Source organism: Galeopterus variegatus, unplaced genomic scaffold, assembly GCF_000696425.1.
Source record: "Galeopterus variegatus unplaced genomic scaffold, G_variegatus-3.0.2 Scaffold3376, whole genome shotgun sequence".
NCBI classification, from domain to species: domain Eukaryota; kingdom Metazoa; phylum Chordata; class Mammalia; order Dermoptera; family Cynocephalidae; genus Galeopterus; species Galeopterus variegatus.
This window is the reverse complement of record NW_007729487.1, coordinates 180,763-201,490: the sequence shown is the minus strand read 5'-3', so window position 1 is coordinate 201,490 and position 20,728 is coordinate 180,763.

Here is a 20,728-nt window from a genome sequence, read left to right as displayed (position 1 = left end):
AGTATGTGTCTGCCCCACCCTTCCACAGCAGCCCAATTAGAATGTCACATCCGCAACGTCAGAGATTTTTCATTTGTTTGACTCACTGTTTTAGTTCATATAAGGCAATCAGTAGATGTCTGTTGAATTAATCATATATTGATTTGTGGGATTATTTGTGTAATTTAAGACTTGTTTTCCCATTAGGCTGTAAGGTCCATAAAGAGAGGAACAAATGTTTTGCTCACCAGTGAATTTTTGACACTTAGCATGGTCCTTGGCTAGGAAATTTTAAATATTATTTTACCAATAAATAAATAAATAGATGAATTCTACTTCAGTATGAATTATTTCAAAAGAGATTTAAAAGCCTATCACCTTGAAAATGACTTAAAATATGCCACTAAATGCTAATCAAATCAATCATTGATAAAAGTAATAATAGCATAATGTAATGTAAAAGAGTATATTACATAAAATTGCTTAGCCATTCAAAATAAAATATTCAAAAATAAATAAAATGAATCTCATAAATATAACATTGGTGAAATAAGGCAAATTTTAGAAAAATACATCCATTGTGATATCCATCTTATAAATGCAAAGCATGTAAAATTACTCTATTTGTTGCTGAGAGAGATATACATATGCAAAAAAAGAGAGGAAAGAAATAAATGGATGGGGATGATAAATACCAAATTCAGGAGAGTGTACACTTCCATAGGGAAGAGAGAGGATTGCAATTAGGAAAAGACACATGAGGAATTTCAGCTGGGTTTGTATTGTTTCCTTTGGATAACCGGTTGTGGAGACATGGCTGCTCATTAGAGTATTCTTCATGCAATTTGTTTATCTGAATAATTCCAAATAAATAAAAACACAAATATATACATAGGATATAATGCCTACAATCCAAGAGGAGCTTTAAACTATCTCCGTGTTTTTCCTGTGCTTTCGTACCTAAGCAAGCTCTTTAATATTCCCTGGTAGGCGTAATCCCTTCCAATGACTAAGTTGTTTGCTCCTTCAATCTTTGCTTCTTCCTGTTGTGCACCAAATCCTGACCGCTGTTAACACTTTAGCACACGGGAAAGAAAAGCTGCAATTATCTAATATCATTTATGTTTCCACTCTATAATAGAAATAAAATGAAATTAGAGACATAGTGAAGTTTCTTTCATGTATGTTTCTAGAAAAATGATCCTGAGGAAATCACTAGAGAATACAGTTCCCAGTGCAAATAAAATTTCTTATTAGGCCAACTGGTACCATCTACGGCTGTATGTGTTTCTTAATTCTTAATATTCAGGTCCTCAAGGATGTGTGAAGAGAAAAAACACGGTTACAAAATTTTTAGCACTGAGATTAAAAGTGCCAACAACATTTTTAAATGTGATTAATTCTTTTAAGTCCCTGTGAGGACCTTATATGGTGTTAAAAGAGGACAGACTATAAAGCCTAAATTGAAACTTAGGAATGAGCCCTCTCATTTTACAGAGAGAAAACCACTTGTCTAGGTAGTTCAGAGTTTGTACCAGATCCTATGTTTTCCACATTCTAGGCTGATGCTCCTAGTACTAGTCTCAGAAAATGCAAAGTCTAGTAATGTCTCCATGGAAGAGAAGAAAATGAGATAAAACTTCTTGAGAACTCTGAGGTGGGGTCACATGTGCAGGGAGGCAGTATGGTATATGAGTTTTTTCTTTCCAAATAGATTTCTACCACAGTTCCTTATTACATTTAGTGTAAACTTCAAAAACAGGCCTTATATGCCCTGCTTACACCACATCTTACAGCCCTTTCTCCTCCTTGACAAGATTCCAGCCACTCTGACCTATTGTCGTTTTCTTATTGGGAAAATAAAGTCATGGAGCCCAGTATAGTCAGTTTTAATTGTATGTGTGTGTGTGAGTATATATATGTATATGTGTGTGTGTGTGTGTGTGTGTGTGTGTATGTATGTATGTATGTATATATATATATATATATATATAGTTTGTTTGTTTGTTTGCTTTTGAGTCTCACAACTTTATGAATTAGGAATTATCACGCCATTTTCCTGAAGTGCAAACTGGGGCTCAGAGAGATTATGTTACTTGCCCTAGTTCTCTTAAGGAACAAGTGCTAGAACTAGAATCCAGGAAGGATTTGTCCAAGTGCAAAGCTGTGCTTGCTACACTCAACCTGCTCCTCTAAATAACTAGTAGTGAGGTAGGGGTGAGGGGTAAGATATTGTAGCAGTAGTCTATATCATGCCATCTCATAGGGGGCAATATTCCCCCCAAGAGGATGAAAAGTGTTATTACAATGCTTTGTGGACCTCCAAAGAGTCACAGTACATAAAAGGATATAAAGTATATCTGAGGTAATAAAATTTCATGGGATGGGGAATTAATAGCAGGGGGATATCTAAATAATCTCCTTAGGGAAGTAAAAATGAAAAAAGACAAAAAAGGTTGAGAAACACTGCTCTGTGAACCTCAAAAACAAAGATGCAAGTCAATTTTTGAGTCATTTTTTAGACTCTACATATAAACTCAAAATCAGGATATGTATTTCTCAATTCTATTAAATCCATTTTTTCAAGCATCAATGGTTCTTTTCTTTTATAAGCTACAGGCTTTATGCTACTTCAAATCATGGGTTTTAGAGTCAAGCAGACTTATCAAGTTGACAAATCAGCACAACTAATCATAAGTTTCACAATTACTTGAATTTTCTGAGTTTCATCTTACATGACCATTGAAATAATGAACTATAATAGCATGTAAAATACTAACATATAGTAAACTTTCAGTAAATATGAGTCCTTTTCCCCACATTTGGCTATTAATTTCTTTGAATAGTAAATCTCTGCAATATGAAGAAGAATGCAAAAAATTGTTTAAAATAAAGGCTGTCTTACTTTAGGGGAAGAACTGAATATTTTTGACTTTTATAGAGTATGCAGTTTCCAGGTGATTGGAATTTAGCACTCGAGCATTTAGGAAAATAGGAGAGGGTTGTATAAGAATACAGGAGCAGGATTTGCTGGTGTTTTTTAAAATAGGAGAACCTTAAATGGCCTGTGACAGAGAGAAAAATAAAAGGTTATATTTCTTTCAGTCATAACCTTTAGTTGTCAGAAAAGCCTGTATTTGAGCAGTAAAATCACAGACAATAAAAATCTTCAAGCAAAGAAATGAACCGGTAGCAGATAAACTGGCCTCTATAATGATAGAAACTAGATCAAGATTTAAGTTTCTGAAATTGTGATGTAGCGTAATACACCTCAATGCAACTATTTCAGTTCCAATTTTTTTTTATTCAAAATATTTTAACATTTACTTGCACATATTTTTGGGATGCAGTATGTTGTTTCAATACATGCATATACTGCACAGTGATTCACTTAGGGTACACAGCACAGTTTCGTACCCATTAGTCCATCACTTTTCCTCTCCCACCCTCACCCCCATCCCCCCTACTACTGGCCTCTGGTAACCATTATTCTACTCTCTACTTCTATAAGAACCACTTTTTAAAAAAAAAAAAAGATTCCATATTATGAGTGCTATCATGTATTTGTCTTTCTGTGCCTGACTCACTTCACTTAACATTATGGTTTCCAGTTCCCTCCATGTTGCAGCAAATGACAGGATATCATTTTTTTAATAGCTGAGTAGTATTCCATTGTGTATACATACCACAGTTTTTTCATTCATTCATCCGTTGACGGACATTTAGTTGATTACATCTCTTGTGATCTTATTGTGACTAGTGCTACGATGAAGATGAGAGTGTAGATCTGTCTTTAGTTGTCTAAGGAAGCTCCATACTGTTTTCCACAAGTGGCTGCACCACTTTGCATTCCCACCAGCAGTGTAGGAGAGTTCCTCCTTTGCCACATCCTCACCAGCATTTGTTATCTTTTGTCTTGTTGATAACAGCCAATCTAACTGGAGTGAGATGACATCTCATTGTGGTTCTAGTTTGCATTTCCCAGATGATTAGTGATTTAAGCATTTTTCAGTGCTTGTTGGCCATTTCTATGTCTTCTTTTGAGAAATGTCTGTAGGTACTTTACCCATTTTTTAATTGGGTTATTTGGTTTTCTGCTGTTGAATCATTTAAGTTTCTTATATATTCTGGATATTAGCCCTTTGTCTAATACGTAGTTTGCAAATAATTCCTCCCATTCTATAGGTTATCTCTTCACTTTATTGATGGGGTCCCTTGCTTTGCAAAAGCTTTATAGTTTGATGTAGTCCCATTTACGCCTTTTTGCTTTAGTTGCCTGTGCCTTTGTAGTCCGGCTCAAAAAGCACTGCTCACTCATTTCATGTAGCATTTCTCCTATGTTTTCTTCTAGTAGTTTCAGAGTTCCAGGTCTTAAATATATGTCTTTGATTCCTTCTGAGTTAATTTTTGTGTATAGTAAGAGATAGGCACCTTGTTTCAATCTTCAGCATGTGGATATCCAGATTCCCTCAACCATTTGTTGAAAAGGCTGACCTTTTTCTATTGTTTATTTTTGGCACCTTTATCAAAATCAGCTGGCTGTAATTGCATGGTTTTATTTCAGGGCTCTCTATTCTATTCTATTCCATTGGTCAATTTGCCTTTTTTTATGCCAGTTCCATGCTGTTTGGGTTACTATAGCTTCTATACTTTGAAGTCAGGAAGTGTTATGACGACAACTTTGCTCTTTTTTTCAAGATTACTTTAGCCACACAAGGTCTTTTGTGGTTTCATACAAATTTGAAGATCATTTTTTTTTCTGTTCCTGTGAAAACTGTCATTGATATTTTGATGGAGATTGCATTGAATCTGTAGATTTCTTTGGGTAATATAGACATTTTGATTATGTTAACTCTGCCAACTCATGAATAAGGAATATATTTCCATTTGTTTGTGTCCTCTTTACTTTTTTCAGCAATGTTTTATAGTTTTCATTGTAGATATCTTTCACTTCCTTGGTTAAATTTTCTCCTACGTATTTCTTTTTTTGGTAGCTATCGTGAATGGGATTACTTTCTTGATTTCTTCTTCTGCTATTTCATTGTTGGTGAATAGGAAAGTTACTGATTTCTGTGTGTTGATTTTGTATCCTGCCACTTTACTGAATTCATTAATTAGTTCTAGTAATTTTTCAGTGAAGTCTGTAGGGTTTTCTTTTCTTTTTTTTTTTTTTTTTTCCTTTTTGTCTTTTTTCATTCCGGCAACGGATCGCAACCCTCAGTGTTGCGCCCGTACCGGACCGGGACCGGCACGGGATCGCAACCCTCGGCGTTGCGCCCGCACCTCGCTCAGCCAGTGAGCGGGAACCTGTCTGTATGTGGGATCCGAACCCTCGGCGGGAGCGCCGCCGTGCTCCCAAGTGGCGCACTGTAGCAGTGCGCCACCGGGCCAGCCCCTGTAGGGTTTTCTATATAGGATTATGTCATCTGCAAATAGGGATAGTTTGACTTTCCTCTTTCCAATTTGAACACCTTTTATTACTCTCTCTTGCCTTATTGCACTGGCTAGAACTTCTAGTACTATGTTGAATAACAATAGGGAAAGTGGGCATCTTTATCTTGTTTCACATCTTAAAGACAAAGCCTCCAAATTTTGTTCATTCAGTATGACATTAACTGTGGGTTTGTCATATATGGACTTTACTGTGTTGACGTACATTCCTTCTATACCTAATTTTTGAGTGTTTTTATCATGAAAGTATGTTGAATTTTGTCACATGCTTTTTCTGCATCTATTGAAATGATAGGTTTCACATAGGTTTTTTCCTTTGTTTTGTTTATGTAATGTTATCATGTTTATAGATTTGCATATTTTGAGCCATCCCTGAGATGAATCCCACTTGATCATGGTGTATGATTGTATTAGTCCATTTTTGTTGCTTATAACAAAATACCTGGAACTGGGAAATTTATTAAGAAACAATACATATTGCTTACAGTTTCAGAGGCTGGGAAGTCCAAAGTCCAGGGAACACATTTGGTGAAGGTTTTCCTTTGTGGTGGCTTCAGTGACAGAGGGCATCACATTGTGAGATGGAGGAAGCAGAGATAGAGAGCTCCTCATGTGCTCTTCTTTTCGAGCCCTCCTAATCTTGCCCATGACCACCATTAAACCATCAACTTAATCACCTCTTCAAGGACCCACCTTTCAATTACTGTAATAGGATTTCGGATCCTCTTAACCATCACAGTGGGGATCAAGCTTCAATTACATAAACTTTAGGGGACATAATTCAATCCATATCAATGATCTTTTTGATGTGTCGCACAATTCTTCTTGCTAGTATTTTGTTGAGGATCTTTGCATCTGTGTTCATTAGAGATATTGGTCTGTAGTGTTCTTTTTTTGTTGTGTCTTTTTCCAGTTTGTGTATGAGGGAATGCTGGCCTTGTAGAATAAGTTTAGAAGTATTTGCTCTTCTTTATTTATTTATTTTTTTGGAAGAGTTTGAGAAGAATTGTATTAGTTCTTCTTTGCATGTTTGGTAGAATTTAGCAGTGAAGCCATCTGGTCTGGGGGTTTTCTTTGTTGGAAGACTATTTATTATTGCTTCAATCTCTTTATTCATTACTGGTCTATTTAGATTTTATAGTTCTTCATGGTTTGACACTGGTAAGTTCTGTATGTGCAGGAATTTATCAATTTCTTCTAGGTTTACCAGTTTGTTCCTATATAGTCGTTTATAGTAGTTTCTTAGGATTCTTTGTATTTCTGTGGTATCAGTTGTAATATTCCCTTTTTCATTTCCGATTTTATTTATTTGCGTCTTCTCTCTTTTTTCTTCATTAGTCTGCTAAAGTTTTATCGATTTTCTTTTATCTTTCCAAAAAAACAACTGTTTGTTTCATCAATTTTTTGTATTGTTTTTCAATCTCTGATTCATTTATTTCTGCTCTAATCTTTATTATTTCTCTCCTTCTACTGATTTGGGGTTTGATTTTTTCATGTTTTTTTAGCTCCTTGTGGTGTAATGTAAGGTTGATTATTTGAAATCTTTCTTCTTTTTTTGATGTAGGCATTTATAAACTTCTCTTAGAAATGCTTTCTCTGGGGCCAGTCCCATGGCTCACTCAGGAGAGTGCGGTGCTGGTGGCGCCAAGGCCGTGGGTTCGGATCCTATATAGGGACAACTGGTGCGCTCACTGGCTGAGCGTGGTGCAGACCACAGCGTAGTGAGGGTTGTGATCCCCTTATCAGTCAAGGGAAAAAAAAGAAAGAAAGAAATGCTTTCTCTCTGTATTCCATAGGTCCTGGTATGTTGAATTTTCATTTGTCTCCAGGATTTTTTAAATTTTCTACTTCATTTCTTCTTTGACACATTCATTGTTTAGGAAAATATTGTTTAATTTCCATGGATTTGTACAGTTCCTAGTGTCCCATTTGGTGTTGGCTTCTAGATTTATGCTACTGTGTTTGGGTAAGATAGTTGATATGATTTTCATTTTTTTCAATTTGTTGGAACTTGTTTTGTGTCTTAACATATGGCCTATTCTAGAGAATGTTCCATGTGCTGCTGAAAAACATGTAGTCTAGCTGTTGAATGAAATGTTCTGTAAATGCCTATTAGGTCAAGTTGATCTATAGTAGAGATTAATACTGATTTTTATTTATTTATTTATTTACTTTTTATATTCTAAGATGTTGCAAAGCAGGTGTGGGGGATGGGGAGAAAGGAAGGGGGAGAGAAATAGGGTGGGAGGAGGAGGGTGGAGGGGGGCATGGTTAAGGCCTGTGGCCCCTCCTCATTTTGGCAGGGGAGACCAGGGGGTATCCAGCAGTGGGCTGGGTTGCATGCAGATGTCAAGGGAGTGTGGCTGAGCCCTCAGCTCCCCACCACCCCTGCTCAGGAGCCCAGGGTGTTTCTGGTAGTTGCTCAGTGGTTGTTGCTGGGCTGGTTGCAGATGTTGGGGGGGGTGTGGCTGAGGCTCTTGTGCCTCCACTGCCCTGGCTCAGGAGCCCAGGGCATTTCTAGCAGTGGCTTGGTTGTCATTGCTGGGCTTGGTGCAGACATCGGAGTGGTCATCGTGGTTGAGGTCCTTGGCCCTCCACTGCACCCACTTGGGAGCCCAGGGTGCTTCCACTGGTGGATCTGTGGCTGTTGCTGGCTGGTTGCAGATGCTAGGCAGGTGAGGTTGAGCCCTTGGCCCCCAGTGCCCTGACTCAGAAGCAAAATAACTTCTGCATAATTGAGTACCTGAAGGAGAGGGAAAGGAAAAGATGTAGAAAGCATATTCAAGAAAATAATGGCTGAAAATTTCCCAAGTATGGGAAAGCATAGAGGAAGCTCAATGGTCACCAGTCAAATTCAATCCAAGGAGGAACACCTCAAGGTACACAACAATCAAGTTTCTCATTCTGCTTCTGAGTTATTTTCCAGATATTACTTAATCTTCTATCTGTATTTCCTTGTGACTCCCTGAACACCCTTAAGAGAATTATTCTAAATTCTCTGTCAGACATTTCATAGATCTGCTGTTCCTCTGTATCCATTGTTTCTGCTTTGTTTGTTTCATTTGTTGGTGACATATTTCTTTGTTCTTTCTTGATCTTTATGTCTTTTTGTTGATGCCTAGGCATTTGAGGAGACTGCTATTTGTTGCTGATTCTCTGGTAGAAGATCTTTGTATTGATTGTTAATCAGTTCCAGGTATGAGCTGTGTGGAAATTACAGCCTGGGAAGGAGTCTTTCCTACAGCTAGAACCCCCTGCAGTTCTATTGCCCTTACCAATTTCCACTGAGAACAGCAGCCACACTGTGCCCAATGATCCCCTGGTGGCGCAGCCTTTCCCCTGCACTTTAAACACTTCCTGTGGGGCAGATTGTGTATGTATCCCTCACAATGCCTCTGTGCAGCTCTTTTCTCCAGTAGGTTCCAGCCACTTTGCTCTTCCTATGTGGGCCTGAGGGAATCCTGCCAGTGGTCTTTATGGCCTGCGGGCTGGTATGGTGTGCTCTGAAACCCTCCTCTCACACTCCAAGCAGGTTTACACAAAGGGTGCCACAGGTTTTTCCAGCTTCAATCCATATGTAACAGGTAGTCCCCACCTCCATACCAGGCTGGCTCAGAACAACAGAAGCCTTCCTTACACCCTCTCACCAGTGCCTCTCACACCTTCACGAAATCTTTGGATCTCTCCTCCTCTTCCCCCAGTTCCAGAAGTGCTAGGTTTTGCAGTCTTTACTTTTTAGTAGTTTTAAATTTGTTACTTTGGGAAGGCTCAACACTGGGAATTATCTATTCTGCCTGTCTTGATGACCTTCAAAATATTTTAAGTGGAGGATTGCATCCCCACTCCATTGTTCTAGCTTAAGAATGTGAAAATGAGAATCGTAACCTTTATAATTGTTTATATTTAATATTCCACCTTTTCTTCCATGATAGGTGATATAAAAATTTAACTAAAGATAAACTTGGACCTCAATTCAGATTCCCTAAAAATTTATTTTTTCATTCAATAAGTTTATTATACCGATAAGCAAAAACAAACCAACAAACAAAAACTTCACCAATAAATTTCATATTTCAAAAAACTGCTTTATAGGTAAACTAATATTAATATACTATGTTTATTTTTGTATATTAATATAATCCCCTTGGATTCTCCTCTTACAATTTATTAAAAAGAAATATACCTAATTGAAAGGATTATACAATGTAATACATATATCTGGAGAGAAAGAAATAATGTCCTTTTTTTTTACTGAAGTATAAATGTATGTATATGCCTACTCATCTAAATCTTATGTCTTATGTGTGTTTGACAGTCTTGCTGTGAACAATCATATGGACATTACAAATGGGCAGATTTTATTTCTCCAGGAAAGAAAAAATATCATTTTAATTATATATTTATCAACACTCTATGCTAGCAGCAATTTAGATCAAGTTATAAAAGAGTCACTCAAGAGCTGAGATGCTGGGTGAAAAGATGAGGTAAAGAAGGAGATGACAAAATTTGAGGAAAGCTGTATTTCTATTTGTTTGTAATAAAGGGAATCATCATTTTAGTGAATATGTAGCTACCAATTGTAATTATTTAAGAACAAATGACTTTGTCCAGTAGGGTTTAGTTATCTTAGTCTTTAGTTATCTTAATCTTATCTGAGAAAAGCAAAAATTAAATTTATTGTCAGAGAAGAACATAGGGCTCCTGATTGCTTTTGGAGCAGCAATCCACCAAGACGTTCATTTCAAGGCATCATATGCTTCCAGATGCTCTGGGTCACTGCCCATTAAACATTGGAGAAATTAAATCTTTCTAGTTCTAACGTGGTGAAAGAAAAAGTGGCATTCCAAAATCTTTTTTTGCTTCCTTTTATTTTCTAAACCAATTTGAAAATATTACTAGAAGCTGATCATCATGTTAAACTTAAAAATATCAAATTCTCTCAAATTATGTCTCACTTTATTTCCAAAATACGTGTTTTGAAGTACCCTTCCTGAGTTTTATATTATGTCTGGACTTCTGGTAATCACAGTATTGAGTTCCCTGGATGAGCTATTTTGCTTCATTGTGTTACAGTTATATAGCAGAACCAATTGCACTGTCAATGCAATTTTCCGCAGGAATAGTGCTGACAGCAATTGATACTGTGGCTCAGAGGCTGGAGAAATGGGTGAAGTCCTAGTTGAGATATTAACTTTTTTTTACACTTGTTTAAGTGAATCAGCTTATTTCCTTCCAGCCATCTATTTTCCACCTCTTGTTTAGAATTCAGTAGAACTAACACATTAATTACCAGGACTAGAAGAGGGGGTAAGGTGCATCCAAATGAAATGATAATTTATCTAGAGAACATGGAACAAATCCACACTTAACTGTCTTCATCACTTTTCCATATCTCACAACTTGCATCAACTTCTGTATAGTCTGGAGCTCTTGCTTTGTTTGTTTATTTAGGATAAAATATATTATCATCTCATCTACACACAAGTAGCAAATAAGCAGCTTTGCATGGATCACAGATATGAGAAAACTGAGCATTCCCAGACTTTCTAAAGGTCAATTTATTTTGAAAGAATTTACAAGAATGATTTTGCTATCTTTTCAAATAAGCATTTCTATAAATTTTCAAGTTTGAAATGTTATATAATTTTCATATATAAACATAAATATCAAAATATTTGTGATGTTATCATGTGCATATTTTGGTTGTCATCCATGGTTCCTGGCTTGTTCTAACCTTCTCCCGCCTTTCTGTCTTAGAGTTTCCATAAAGTGATTCTGTGGCCTACCTTACCTGATTGCAGGTTCGAAGACCCTCATTCCAGAAAGTGTCCCACTCCATACCCAGGAGGAAGAAATGCTGCACAGAAAGGCCAGGAAGAACCTGAGCAAACAGGCCTTGATGGGTTTCCTCGCCCAGTCCATTAGTGCTACATCCTGCCTTTTTTGTCCAACCACATTTCTACGTGGTGATCCACGCTTCAATCACACCTATGTAATGAAGCTTCCATAGAACCCAAGAGCACAGGGTTCAAGGAGCTTCCTGAGAGCTGAACACATGCAGGTTCCTGGAGGATGCTGCCCAAGGAGGGCGTGGAAGCTCTGCTCCCCTTCCCCCACACCTCTCCCTGTGCATCCCTTCATCTGTATCCTTTGTAACATCCTTTATAATAAACCAGTAAATGGAAGTGTCTGCTTGAGCTCTGTGAGCTGCTCAAGCAAATTAATCAAACCCAAAGACAGAGAAGGAGGTTGTGGGAATCCCAATTTACATCCAGTCTTTCAGAAGTTCAGATAAAATAACCTGAGGCTTCCATCTGGCATCTGAATTGGGGGGTAATTGGATTGAGCCCCACTGTGGGATCTGACACTACCTCCAGGTACATAGAGTCAGAATTAAATTAAAGAGAACCCAGCTGGTTCCCACTAGAAAATGGCTTGCTTGGTGTGGTGTGTGTGTGTGTGGGCACGGGAGAATCCCACACATTTGGTCACAGAAGTTGGTTTTCTGTGTTGTTGATTATTGCTGAGTAACAGCAGAGGAAAAACAGTTTACATTTTTGCCTCCTCTCTCTTAGCATTGCATGGCATCATGCAGGGTACTTTATGAAAAAAAAAGAAAGAAAGAAATAGAGCTATTTATAAACCCCAAAAAGTAATGCTAGAGTCTGCAGAAAACAAATCTGCATGCTTACTACAGAAAGAGATGGGTCTTTTTCCTTTGATCTCAGAAGTTCCTCTGGAATTTATATAACAAAGCTTAGCCATGATCAGTGACCTAAATAGGCTTTAAAATCTAGTGTTCCAAAATATACCATTAAACTATCTACATGTACTTTTCATAAACTTTAGATGAATCATCAGAATCAAAATCCAAAACGCCTTCATTCAACAAGACATAACTAGTGCCAGCCACTAATTGGAAGCTTAGTTTGGAAAGGTGCTGAAAGGGAGTTTGCTTTCCTATCTGAGGCACAGAGGTGGATATATTAAGGTAAGTCAAGGTCCGAGGAAAGAGAGACAATTCACTTTATTCACATCTTCACTATATACATCTGCATCATTTGGCTTGTAACTTTAAGGAATGTTTTAAGTTGATTTCTTTCTGCTTCATCTTATAACTCACTTGAAAGAACTTAGTTTTGACCTTCCCGATGTCCTGGCAAATGCCATCAGATTGATACATTACCACTGCCATCTTCAGCACTGTGCAGAAACAAAATATAGACTCATTTCGAACCACAACAGTAAATATTCTGCAGCAAAAAAAAATGACTTTCAAAAATACAGATGAGTTAGAATGACAGACTAAAGTGGTTTAGAAGGTGCCTATGGATATATACTGGAATAATGCTTGGTTTCTAGAAGCTCTAGAATTAGCAGATATGAAAGATTTAATGAGTGAAAAGTGTCCTGGAGTCCAAACATCTATCAAATATCCATCTTCACTTCCACTTACTATGAACTCAATACCCATGAGAGAGAAATACAGGGAGCAGGAAATGGGACCATTACACTTACTTTGGATTGATTTGCTCTTATTGCAGACTCCCATCGGAAGGGTCTGTGCTTCTTTAGAATACGTCTTGAAAAATAGGCAGAGAATATTTAGATACTGAAAATGCAATCCTGGGACAGAACATTTTGAAAGGAAATGTTTGCCTGATTCTTCTCTAAGGAAGCAATAGATCTTCAGTAACATGTAATTAAATTCAAAACGAAAAATCAAATCCCCCAAAAGTCTTAGGAGATAACCAAGATGACCATGTGTTATCAGCCTATTTTGCCACTCTCTTCTATATCACAATGGGGTTCATTATTCTATCAGCTTCCTTTCAACAAATATTTGTTCCATGCCCATCATGAAATAGGAGCTGTGCCCTAGGCACTAAGAATACAGCATTTCATTGTTATATATACCACATTTTCCTTATCTAATCATCCATTGATGGACATTTAGGTTGGTTCTATATTATGGCTATTGTAAATAAAGCTGCAATGAACATGGGAGGGCAGGTATCCCTTCAACATGATGATTTCTATTCCTTTGGATATGTACCCAATAGTGAGATTGCTGGATCATATGGTAGGTCTATCTGTAGTTGTTTGAGAAACCTGCATACTCTTTTCCATAGTGGCTGTGCTAATTTATAGTCCCACCAACAGTGTAGAAGAGTTTCCTTTTCTCTACATCTTCACCAGCATTTGTTATTCCCAGTCTTTTTTATAATAACCAGTCTAGCTGGAGCGAAATCATCCCAGGTACTTACTACAGCCAAATATCTTTGACAAAGGCACCAAGAAGATACATTGGGGAAAAGAAAGTCTCTTCAGTAAATCTTTCTGGGAAAACTAGATATCAATGTGTAGATGAATGAAACTAGATCCATACCTCATGCCATATACCAAAATCAACTCAAAATGGATTAAAGACTTAACTATAAGACTGAAACTTTAAAACTCCTGAAAGAAAACATAAGGGAAACACTTCAGGATGTAGGACTGGGCAAAGACTTTATGAATAGGACCCTAAAAGCAAAAACAACAAAAGAAAAACTAAATGGGATTATATCAAACTAAAAAGCTTCTGCACAGCAACAGAAACAATTAATAGAGTGAAAAGACAACCTACAGAATGGGAGAAAATATTTGCAAACCATACATCTGACAAAGGATTAATAACCAGAATATATACAAGGTACTCAAACAACTTCATGGTAAGAAAACAAATAATGCAATTAGAAAATGGGTAAAGGAGCTGAATAGACATTTTTCAAAGAAAGACATAAAAATGGTCAAGAGGTACATGAAAAAGTGCCCAACGTCACTAATTATCAGGGAAATGCAAATCAAAACCAAATCCTGTTTATTTACACGGCACTGGGAGAATGAATCTTTTCTACAATAGGAATACCAAAGGGTTCATACTGAGTCAAATGGAATTTGAGGGAAAATTACACTAGATTTTAGAGGCCGGCATATAGTCATATTGTTTCTTTTCTTTTTCTTTCTCTCTTTCTTTCTTTTTTTATTAAAGCATAATTGATTATAAATATTTGTGAGGTACAAAGTTGACTATAAATAGTTGTGTATGGTATGTGATGGTCAAATCAGGATAGTCAGACTATTCATCATTCTAATACATATTCACTCTTTGTGTCCATTACCAATCTCTCATTAATTTGTCATTAACTCCCCTCACTCTCCCCCTCCCCCTTTCCACTTCTAGTAACTGCAGTTCTGTTCTCCCCTTTGAAAGGTTTAATGTATTATTGTTATTATTGTTTCTTCCTTTCACTCTCTTTCTTTATCATTTATTTGTTTATTTATTAATTCAGCTCCTACTTATGAGTGAGGACATGTGGTATTTCTCTTTCTACACCTGGATTGTTTCACTTAACGTAATTTTCTTCAAGCTCAACCATGACAATAAGAATGGCAGAATTTAATTCCTTTTTATGGCTGAGTAGTATTCCATTGTGTATATACACCAATTTTCCTTATCCAGTCATCCATTAATGGACATTTAGGTTGTTTCCATAGCCTGGCTATTGTAAATAGAGCTGTGATAAACATAGACCTGCAGGTATCCCTTTAACATGATGATATCCGTTCCTCCTGATGTATACCCAGTAGTGGAATTGCTGGCTCATATGGTAGTTCTATCTGCAGTTGTTTATGGAACCTCCATACTGTTCTCCATAATGGCTGTTCTAATCTACAGTCCCACCAACAGTGCAGAAGAGTTCCCCTTTCTCCTCATCCTCACAAGTATTTTTTATTCTCTGTCTTCTTTATAATAGCCAGTCTAACTGGGGTGAGATGATATCTTAAAGTGGTTTTTATTTGCATTTCTCTGATGATTAGTGATGTTGAGCACTTTTTCATACACCTGTTGGCCATTTGTTGTCCTCCTTTGAGAGATATCCAGCAACTTTGCCCATTTTTAATTGGGTTATTTGTTTTTTCACTGTGAAGTTGTTTAAGTTCCTTGTATATTCTGGATATTAATCCCTTGTTGGATTTATAGTTTGCAAGTATTTTCTCCCATTCTGTACATTGTCTTTTCACTCTGTTAATTGCTTCTTTTGCTATGCAGAAGTTTTTTAATTTGATATGATTCCATTTGTTTGTTTATTTTCTTTTGTTGTTTGTTCTTTTGTGGTCTTATTCATAAAGTCTTTGCCAAGCCCTACTCCCTGAAGTATTTCTCCTTTGTTTTCTTCAAGGAGTTTTAAAATTTCAGGTCTTAATTTAAGTCCTTAATCCATTTTGAGTTGATTTTGGTTTACGTTGAGAGGTATGGATCTAGTTTTATTCTTCTACATATGGATATCCAGTTTTCCCAGCACCATTTATTGAAGAGGCTCTCTTTTCCTCATTGTATGTTCTTGGTGCCCTTGTTGAAGATCAGTTGGCTGTTAATGCATGGGTTAATTTCTGGGTTTTCTATTCTGTTCCATTGGTCTGAGTGTCTGTTTTTATGCCAGTACCATGCTGTTTTGTTACCATAGCTTTGCAATATAATTTGAAGTCAGGAAGTGTAATGCCTCCAGCTTTATTTAATTAATTTATTTATTTATTGCTCAGGATTGCTTCATCTATCAAGGGTCTTTCGTTGTTCCATATGAATGTTAGAATTGTTTTTTCTACTTCTGTGAAGAATTTTATTGGTATTTTTATGGGGACTGCATTGAATCTGGAGATGATTTGGGGAAGTACGGATATTTTCACTATGTTGATTCGTCCAACCCATGAACAAGGAATGTTATTCCAACTTTGGTGTCCTCTTTAATTTCTTTCAGCAGTGATTTGTAGTTTTTATTGTAGAGATCTTTCACCTCCCTGATTAAATTTATTCCTTGGTATTTTATTTATTTATTTATTTATTTATTTAGGTGACTATTGCAAATGGGCTTGCTTTCTTGATTTCTCTTTCTTCTAGTTCATTGTTGAGTAAAAAAACGCTACTGATTTTCATATATTGATTTTGTATATGTAATATTGTTTCTTCATAACTTGTGTCAATTTCATTTAATCTATGTACATTAAATTTAACATTAAAATTATTGCAGAATATCTATACAATTTTCATTAAATAAAAGAACAGAAGAATATTTGTTGTTTCCATAATGTACTGAACATGGATGAGTTCTACCTTTTTGTGATCTCCAGATAATTTTAAAATAGTCATATATAGAATAATATAGCTCAGAAAGAACTAAAGATCTCACCCTCAGACACTAACCACAAAGTAAGGTCTATGAAGACCAAACAATATATCACTACCAGGACACTTAAGGCCTCTCCAGAGTTCGTATTGTTCATCGTTTTGTCAAAGAAACTTGAAAAATATATTCTCTTTTAATATTTGTCAGATGAATCAGAAAAGATCCTTGTTAATCTTTATCCAACTTAAATTCAATTGAATTTTTTATCTAAAGGATATATAACTGCTGTGGATGTCTATGTTAATTGAAATGCCAGATTTCCAAAAATGATTTAGGCAAAATGGACCCAATTGTTTCTCTTGGAAAAGAGAAAGAAGTCCTTCCAGTTGTCATGGAATACTTTATAAACCAGGTTCATCCAGAGGCCAAATTTGCATTTTGTCTTAATGCCATTTGTAGTTGTATTCACTCACCAGCATGGACCCTCTATATTGTAGGGACTGCAATGTTAATCTCTAGTCACTTGTCAAAGACAACACAGTTGCTCTTGCTATTTTTCACCCTAAGAAACAGTCTTCTAGATTGCACAGGATGCCTTTTTTTCTTCTGTCAGATTTCATCTCAAATGTTTTTTCCTCAAAAAACCTTTTCAGATCACCTGTGTTCATTTGGTATTTCTTAGCAAAAAACTCAAATTCAGTGGCTCAAACACAATGAAATTTTATTTCTATTTCAGCAAATGATCCAGACTAACCTTACAGGTTGCAGCCAGGGCCGGAGGGTTTTCTCCACACAGTCACTTGGCAACCAAGGCTGACATCAAATCTGCCAATTTTAATACACAAATGCCAAGATTTCTCTTGTCACTCTGATCATTATTGTGACCTTAGAGCCCCCAAGAAAAAATTAAACAGTAGAGTGACATCACCAAGATGTTGGAATAGACAATCCCGGGCATAGCTACCCCCCAACAACAGAACTTACAACTACTAAAACACAAAACCTGCCATCCTGAAGTCACTAGAACCTGGAGGAACAGGAGAGATCCACATATTCCATGAAGATGTGGAAGACTGCAGTGAATGGGAGGAGAAATTATCCTGCTCAGTCCAAGCCCCATCCTTCCCTAGGCTGGCATGGCACAGCACAAAGAACAGCTACCAGCACAAGGATAAGCTACCTGGAGATGGCAATGCCACAGCAGCACCATTTACACGTGGCTACTTGGTGTGTGCACGGGAGAGGGGTACAATGACCACTGGCAATAAGGAAAAAAATACCACTTTGAAGTGTACCATCCCATCTGCCAGGCCAGCAAAGCTACTTGCAAACTTCCCCTGAGCCCACATAAAAGGGAAGGGAAGTAGCTGATGAGAGGAAGTAATCACCCAAAGGTCAGTGGGAATCATTCTAAGGATGCAAGAATGATTCAACATATGCAAATCAATAAATGTAATACATCTCATTAACAGAACAAAGGAAAAAATCATATAATCATTTTGATAGATGCAGGAAAAGCATGTGATAAAATGCAACTCCTTCATGATAAAAACACTCAACAAATTAGGTATAGAAGGAATGTACCCCAACACATATATGACAAAACCACAGCTATTGTCATACTGAAAAAACAAATGTCAAATGATTTTCCTCTATGATCTGGAACAAGACAAGTATGCCCACTTTCCCCACTCTGATTCAACACAGTACTGGAAATTCTAGTCAGCACAGTAAGGAAAGAGAAAGCAATAAAGGGCATCCAAATTGGAAAGGAGGAAGTCAAATTATCCTTATTTGCAGATGACATGATCCCATCATAGAAAACCCTAAACTCCACCAAAAATTACTAGAATTAATAAATGAATGCAGTAGTCTCAGAATACAAAATCAACATACAAAAATCTATAGCCTTCCTGTATGCCAATAACAAAATAACCAAAGAAGAAATCAAGAAAGTAAAACCATTTACAATAGCTACCAATAAAATGAAATACCTAGGAGTAAATTTAACCAAGAAGATGAAAGACCTCTACAATGAAAATTATAAAACATTGCTGAAAAAAATTAAAGAGGACACAAATAAATGGAAATATATTCCCTGTTCATGAGTTGGAAGAGTTAACATCATCAAAATATCCATATTACCCAAAGCATGTACATATTCGATGCAATCCCTATCAAAATATCAATGACATTCTTCACAGAAATAGAAAAAAAAGTCTTAAAATTTGTATGGAACCACAAAAGACTCCATATAGCCACAGCAATCTTTAAAAAAAAGAATGAAGTTGGGAACATCACAGTACCAGACTTCAAAATATACTATAATGCAATACTAACCAAAAGAGCATGGTACTGGCATAAAGAAGACAAATTGACTAATGGAATAGAATAGAGAGCTCCGAAATAAACCCATCCACTTACAGCCAACTGATTTTCAACATACGGGCCAAAATATTCAATGGGGAAAGACAGCCTCTTTAGCAAATGGTGCTGGGAAAACTGGATATCCACATGCAGAAAATTGAAACTAGACTCCTGTCTTTCGCCATACAAAAAAATCAACTGAAATTGGATTGAAGACCAATATTTAGGACCTAAAACTATAAAACTACTACAAGAAAACATAAGGAAAATGCTACACAAAATGGGAGTGGATAGTGCTTTTTTGAACAAGACTACAAAGGCTCAGGCAACTAAAGCAAAAACACACAAATGGGACTACTCAAACTAAAAATCTTCTGCACAGCAAAGAACACCATCAACAAAGTGAAGAGTCAACCTGCAGAATGGGAGAAAGTGTTTGCAAACTATACATCAGACAATGGCTAATATTCAGATTATATAAGGAACTCAGACAACTCAACAGCCAAAAAACAAATAACCCAACTAAAAATTGGCCAAAGGACCTGAACAGACAATTCTCCAAAGAAGACATAAAATGGCCGACAGGCACATAAAAAATGCTCAAAATCACTAATCATCAGGTAAATGCAACTTAAAACCACAATGAGACATCATCTCACCCCAGTTAGGATGGTTATTATCAATAAGACAGAAACTAACAAATGCTGGCAAGGATGCAGAGAAAAGAGAACTTTCCTCCATTGTTGGTGGGAATGTAAATCAGTACAGCCATTGTGGAAAATAGTATGGAGTTTTCTCAGATAACTACAAATAGGCCTACCTTATAACCCAGCAATCCCACTACTCGGTATGTACCTAAAGCAAATAAAATTAATATATCAAAGAGACGCATGCACTCCCATGTTTATTAGAATACTGTCCAAAATAGCCAAGAGATGGAATCAACCTAAGTGCCCACCAATGGATGAATGAATCAAAAAACTGTGGTATATATACATAATGGAATACTATTAGGCTATTAAAAAATGAATTACTGTTATATGCAGCAACGTGGATGGAACTGGATACCATCATGTTAAGTGAAGTAAGCCAGGCACAGAAAGAGAAATATCATATGATCTCACTCATATGTGGAATATAACAACAATAAAACAACAACAAAAGCATTTCTATTAGAACTAGAGAGTAGAATAATGGTTACCAGAGACCAGTAGGGAAGGGGAGGTAGGTGGAGGGGAAATAGTGGATTCACAGATATAAAACTTTGCAATCTATTCTAAGTGAATCATTGTACAGTATATGCATGTATTGAAACAACACACTGTACCCCACAAATACAATTAAATATTAAAATTTTTTTAAAAGCATTAAAAACAATATGAAGGTTTTATGGGCTAGGCCTGGAAGTGGCACAGTTCACTTCTGTTCATGAACCATTGGAAAGAACTTACTCAAATGGCCACTACAGTATTTAGTGTATTAAAATTTAGAAATTTAGTGTAGTTGGGCAGTCATGTGACCAGTTATGGTAGAAGATGAGAATGAACTTTGATGGACAGCTTGCAGGTCTGCTCTACCACACTAGATTTAAGTCACTTCTATTAGCTTTCTGTCTTTCCCATTAATACATAAGATCTTTAAGGCAGAATCTTGGTATGTCTTGCTCATGTCTATATACTCAACATTAGAATGGTACTTGGCACCAAGTAGGTGACCAAACAATATTTATTGACTGACTGATTTATCAGACCAATGCCTCTAAC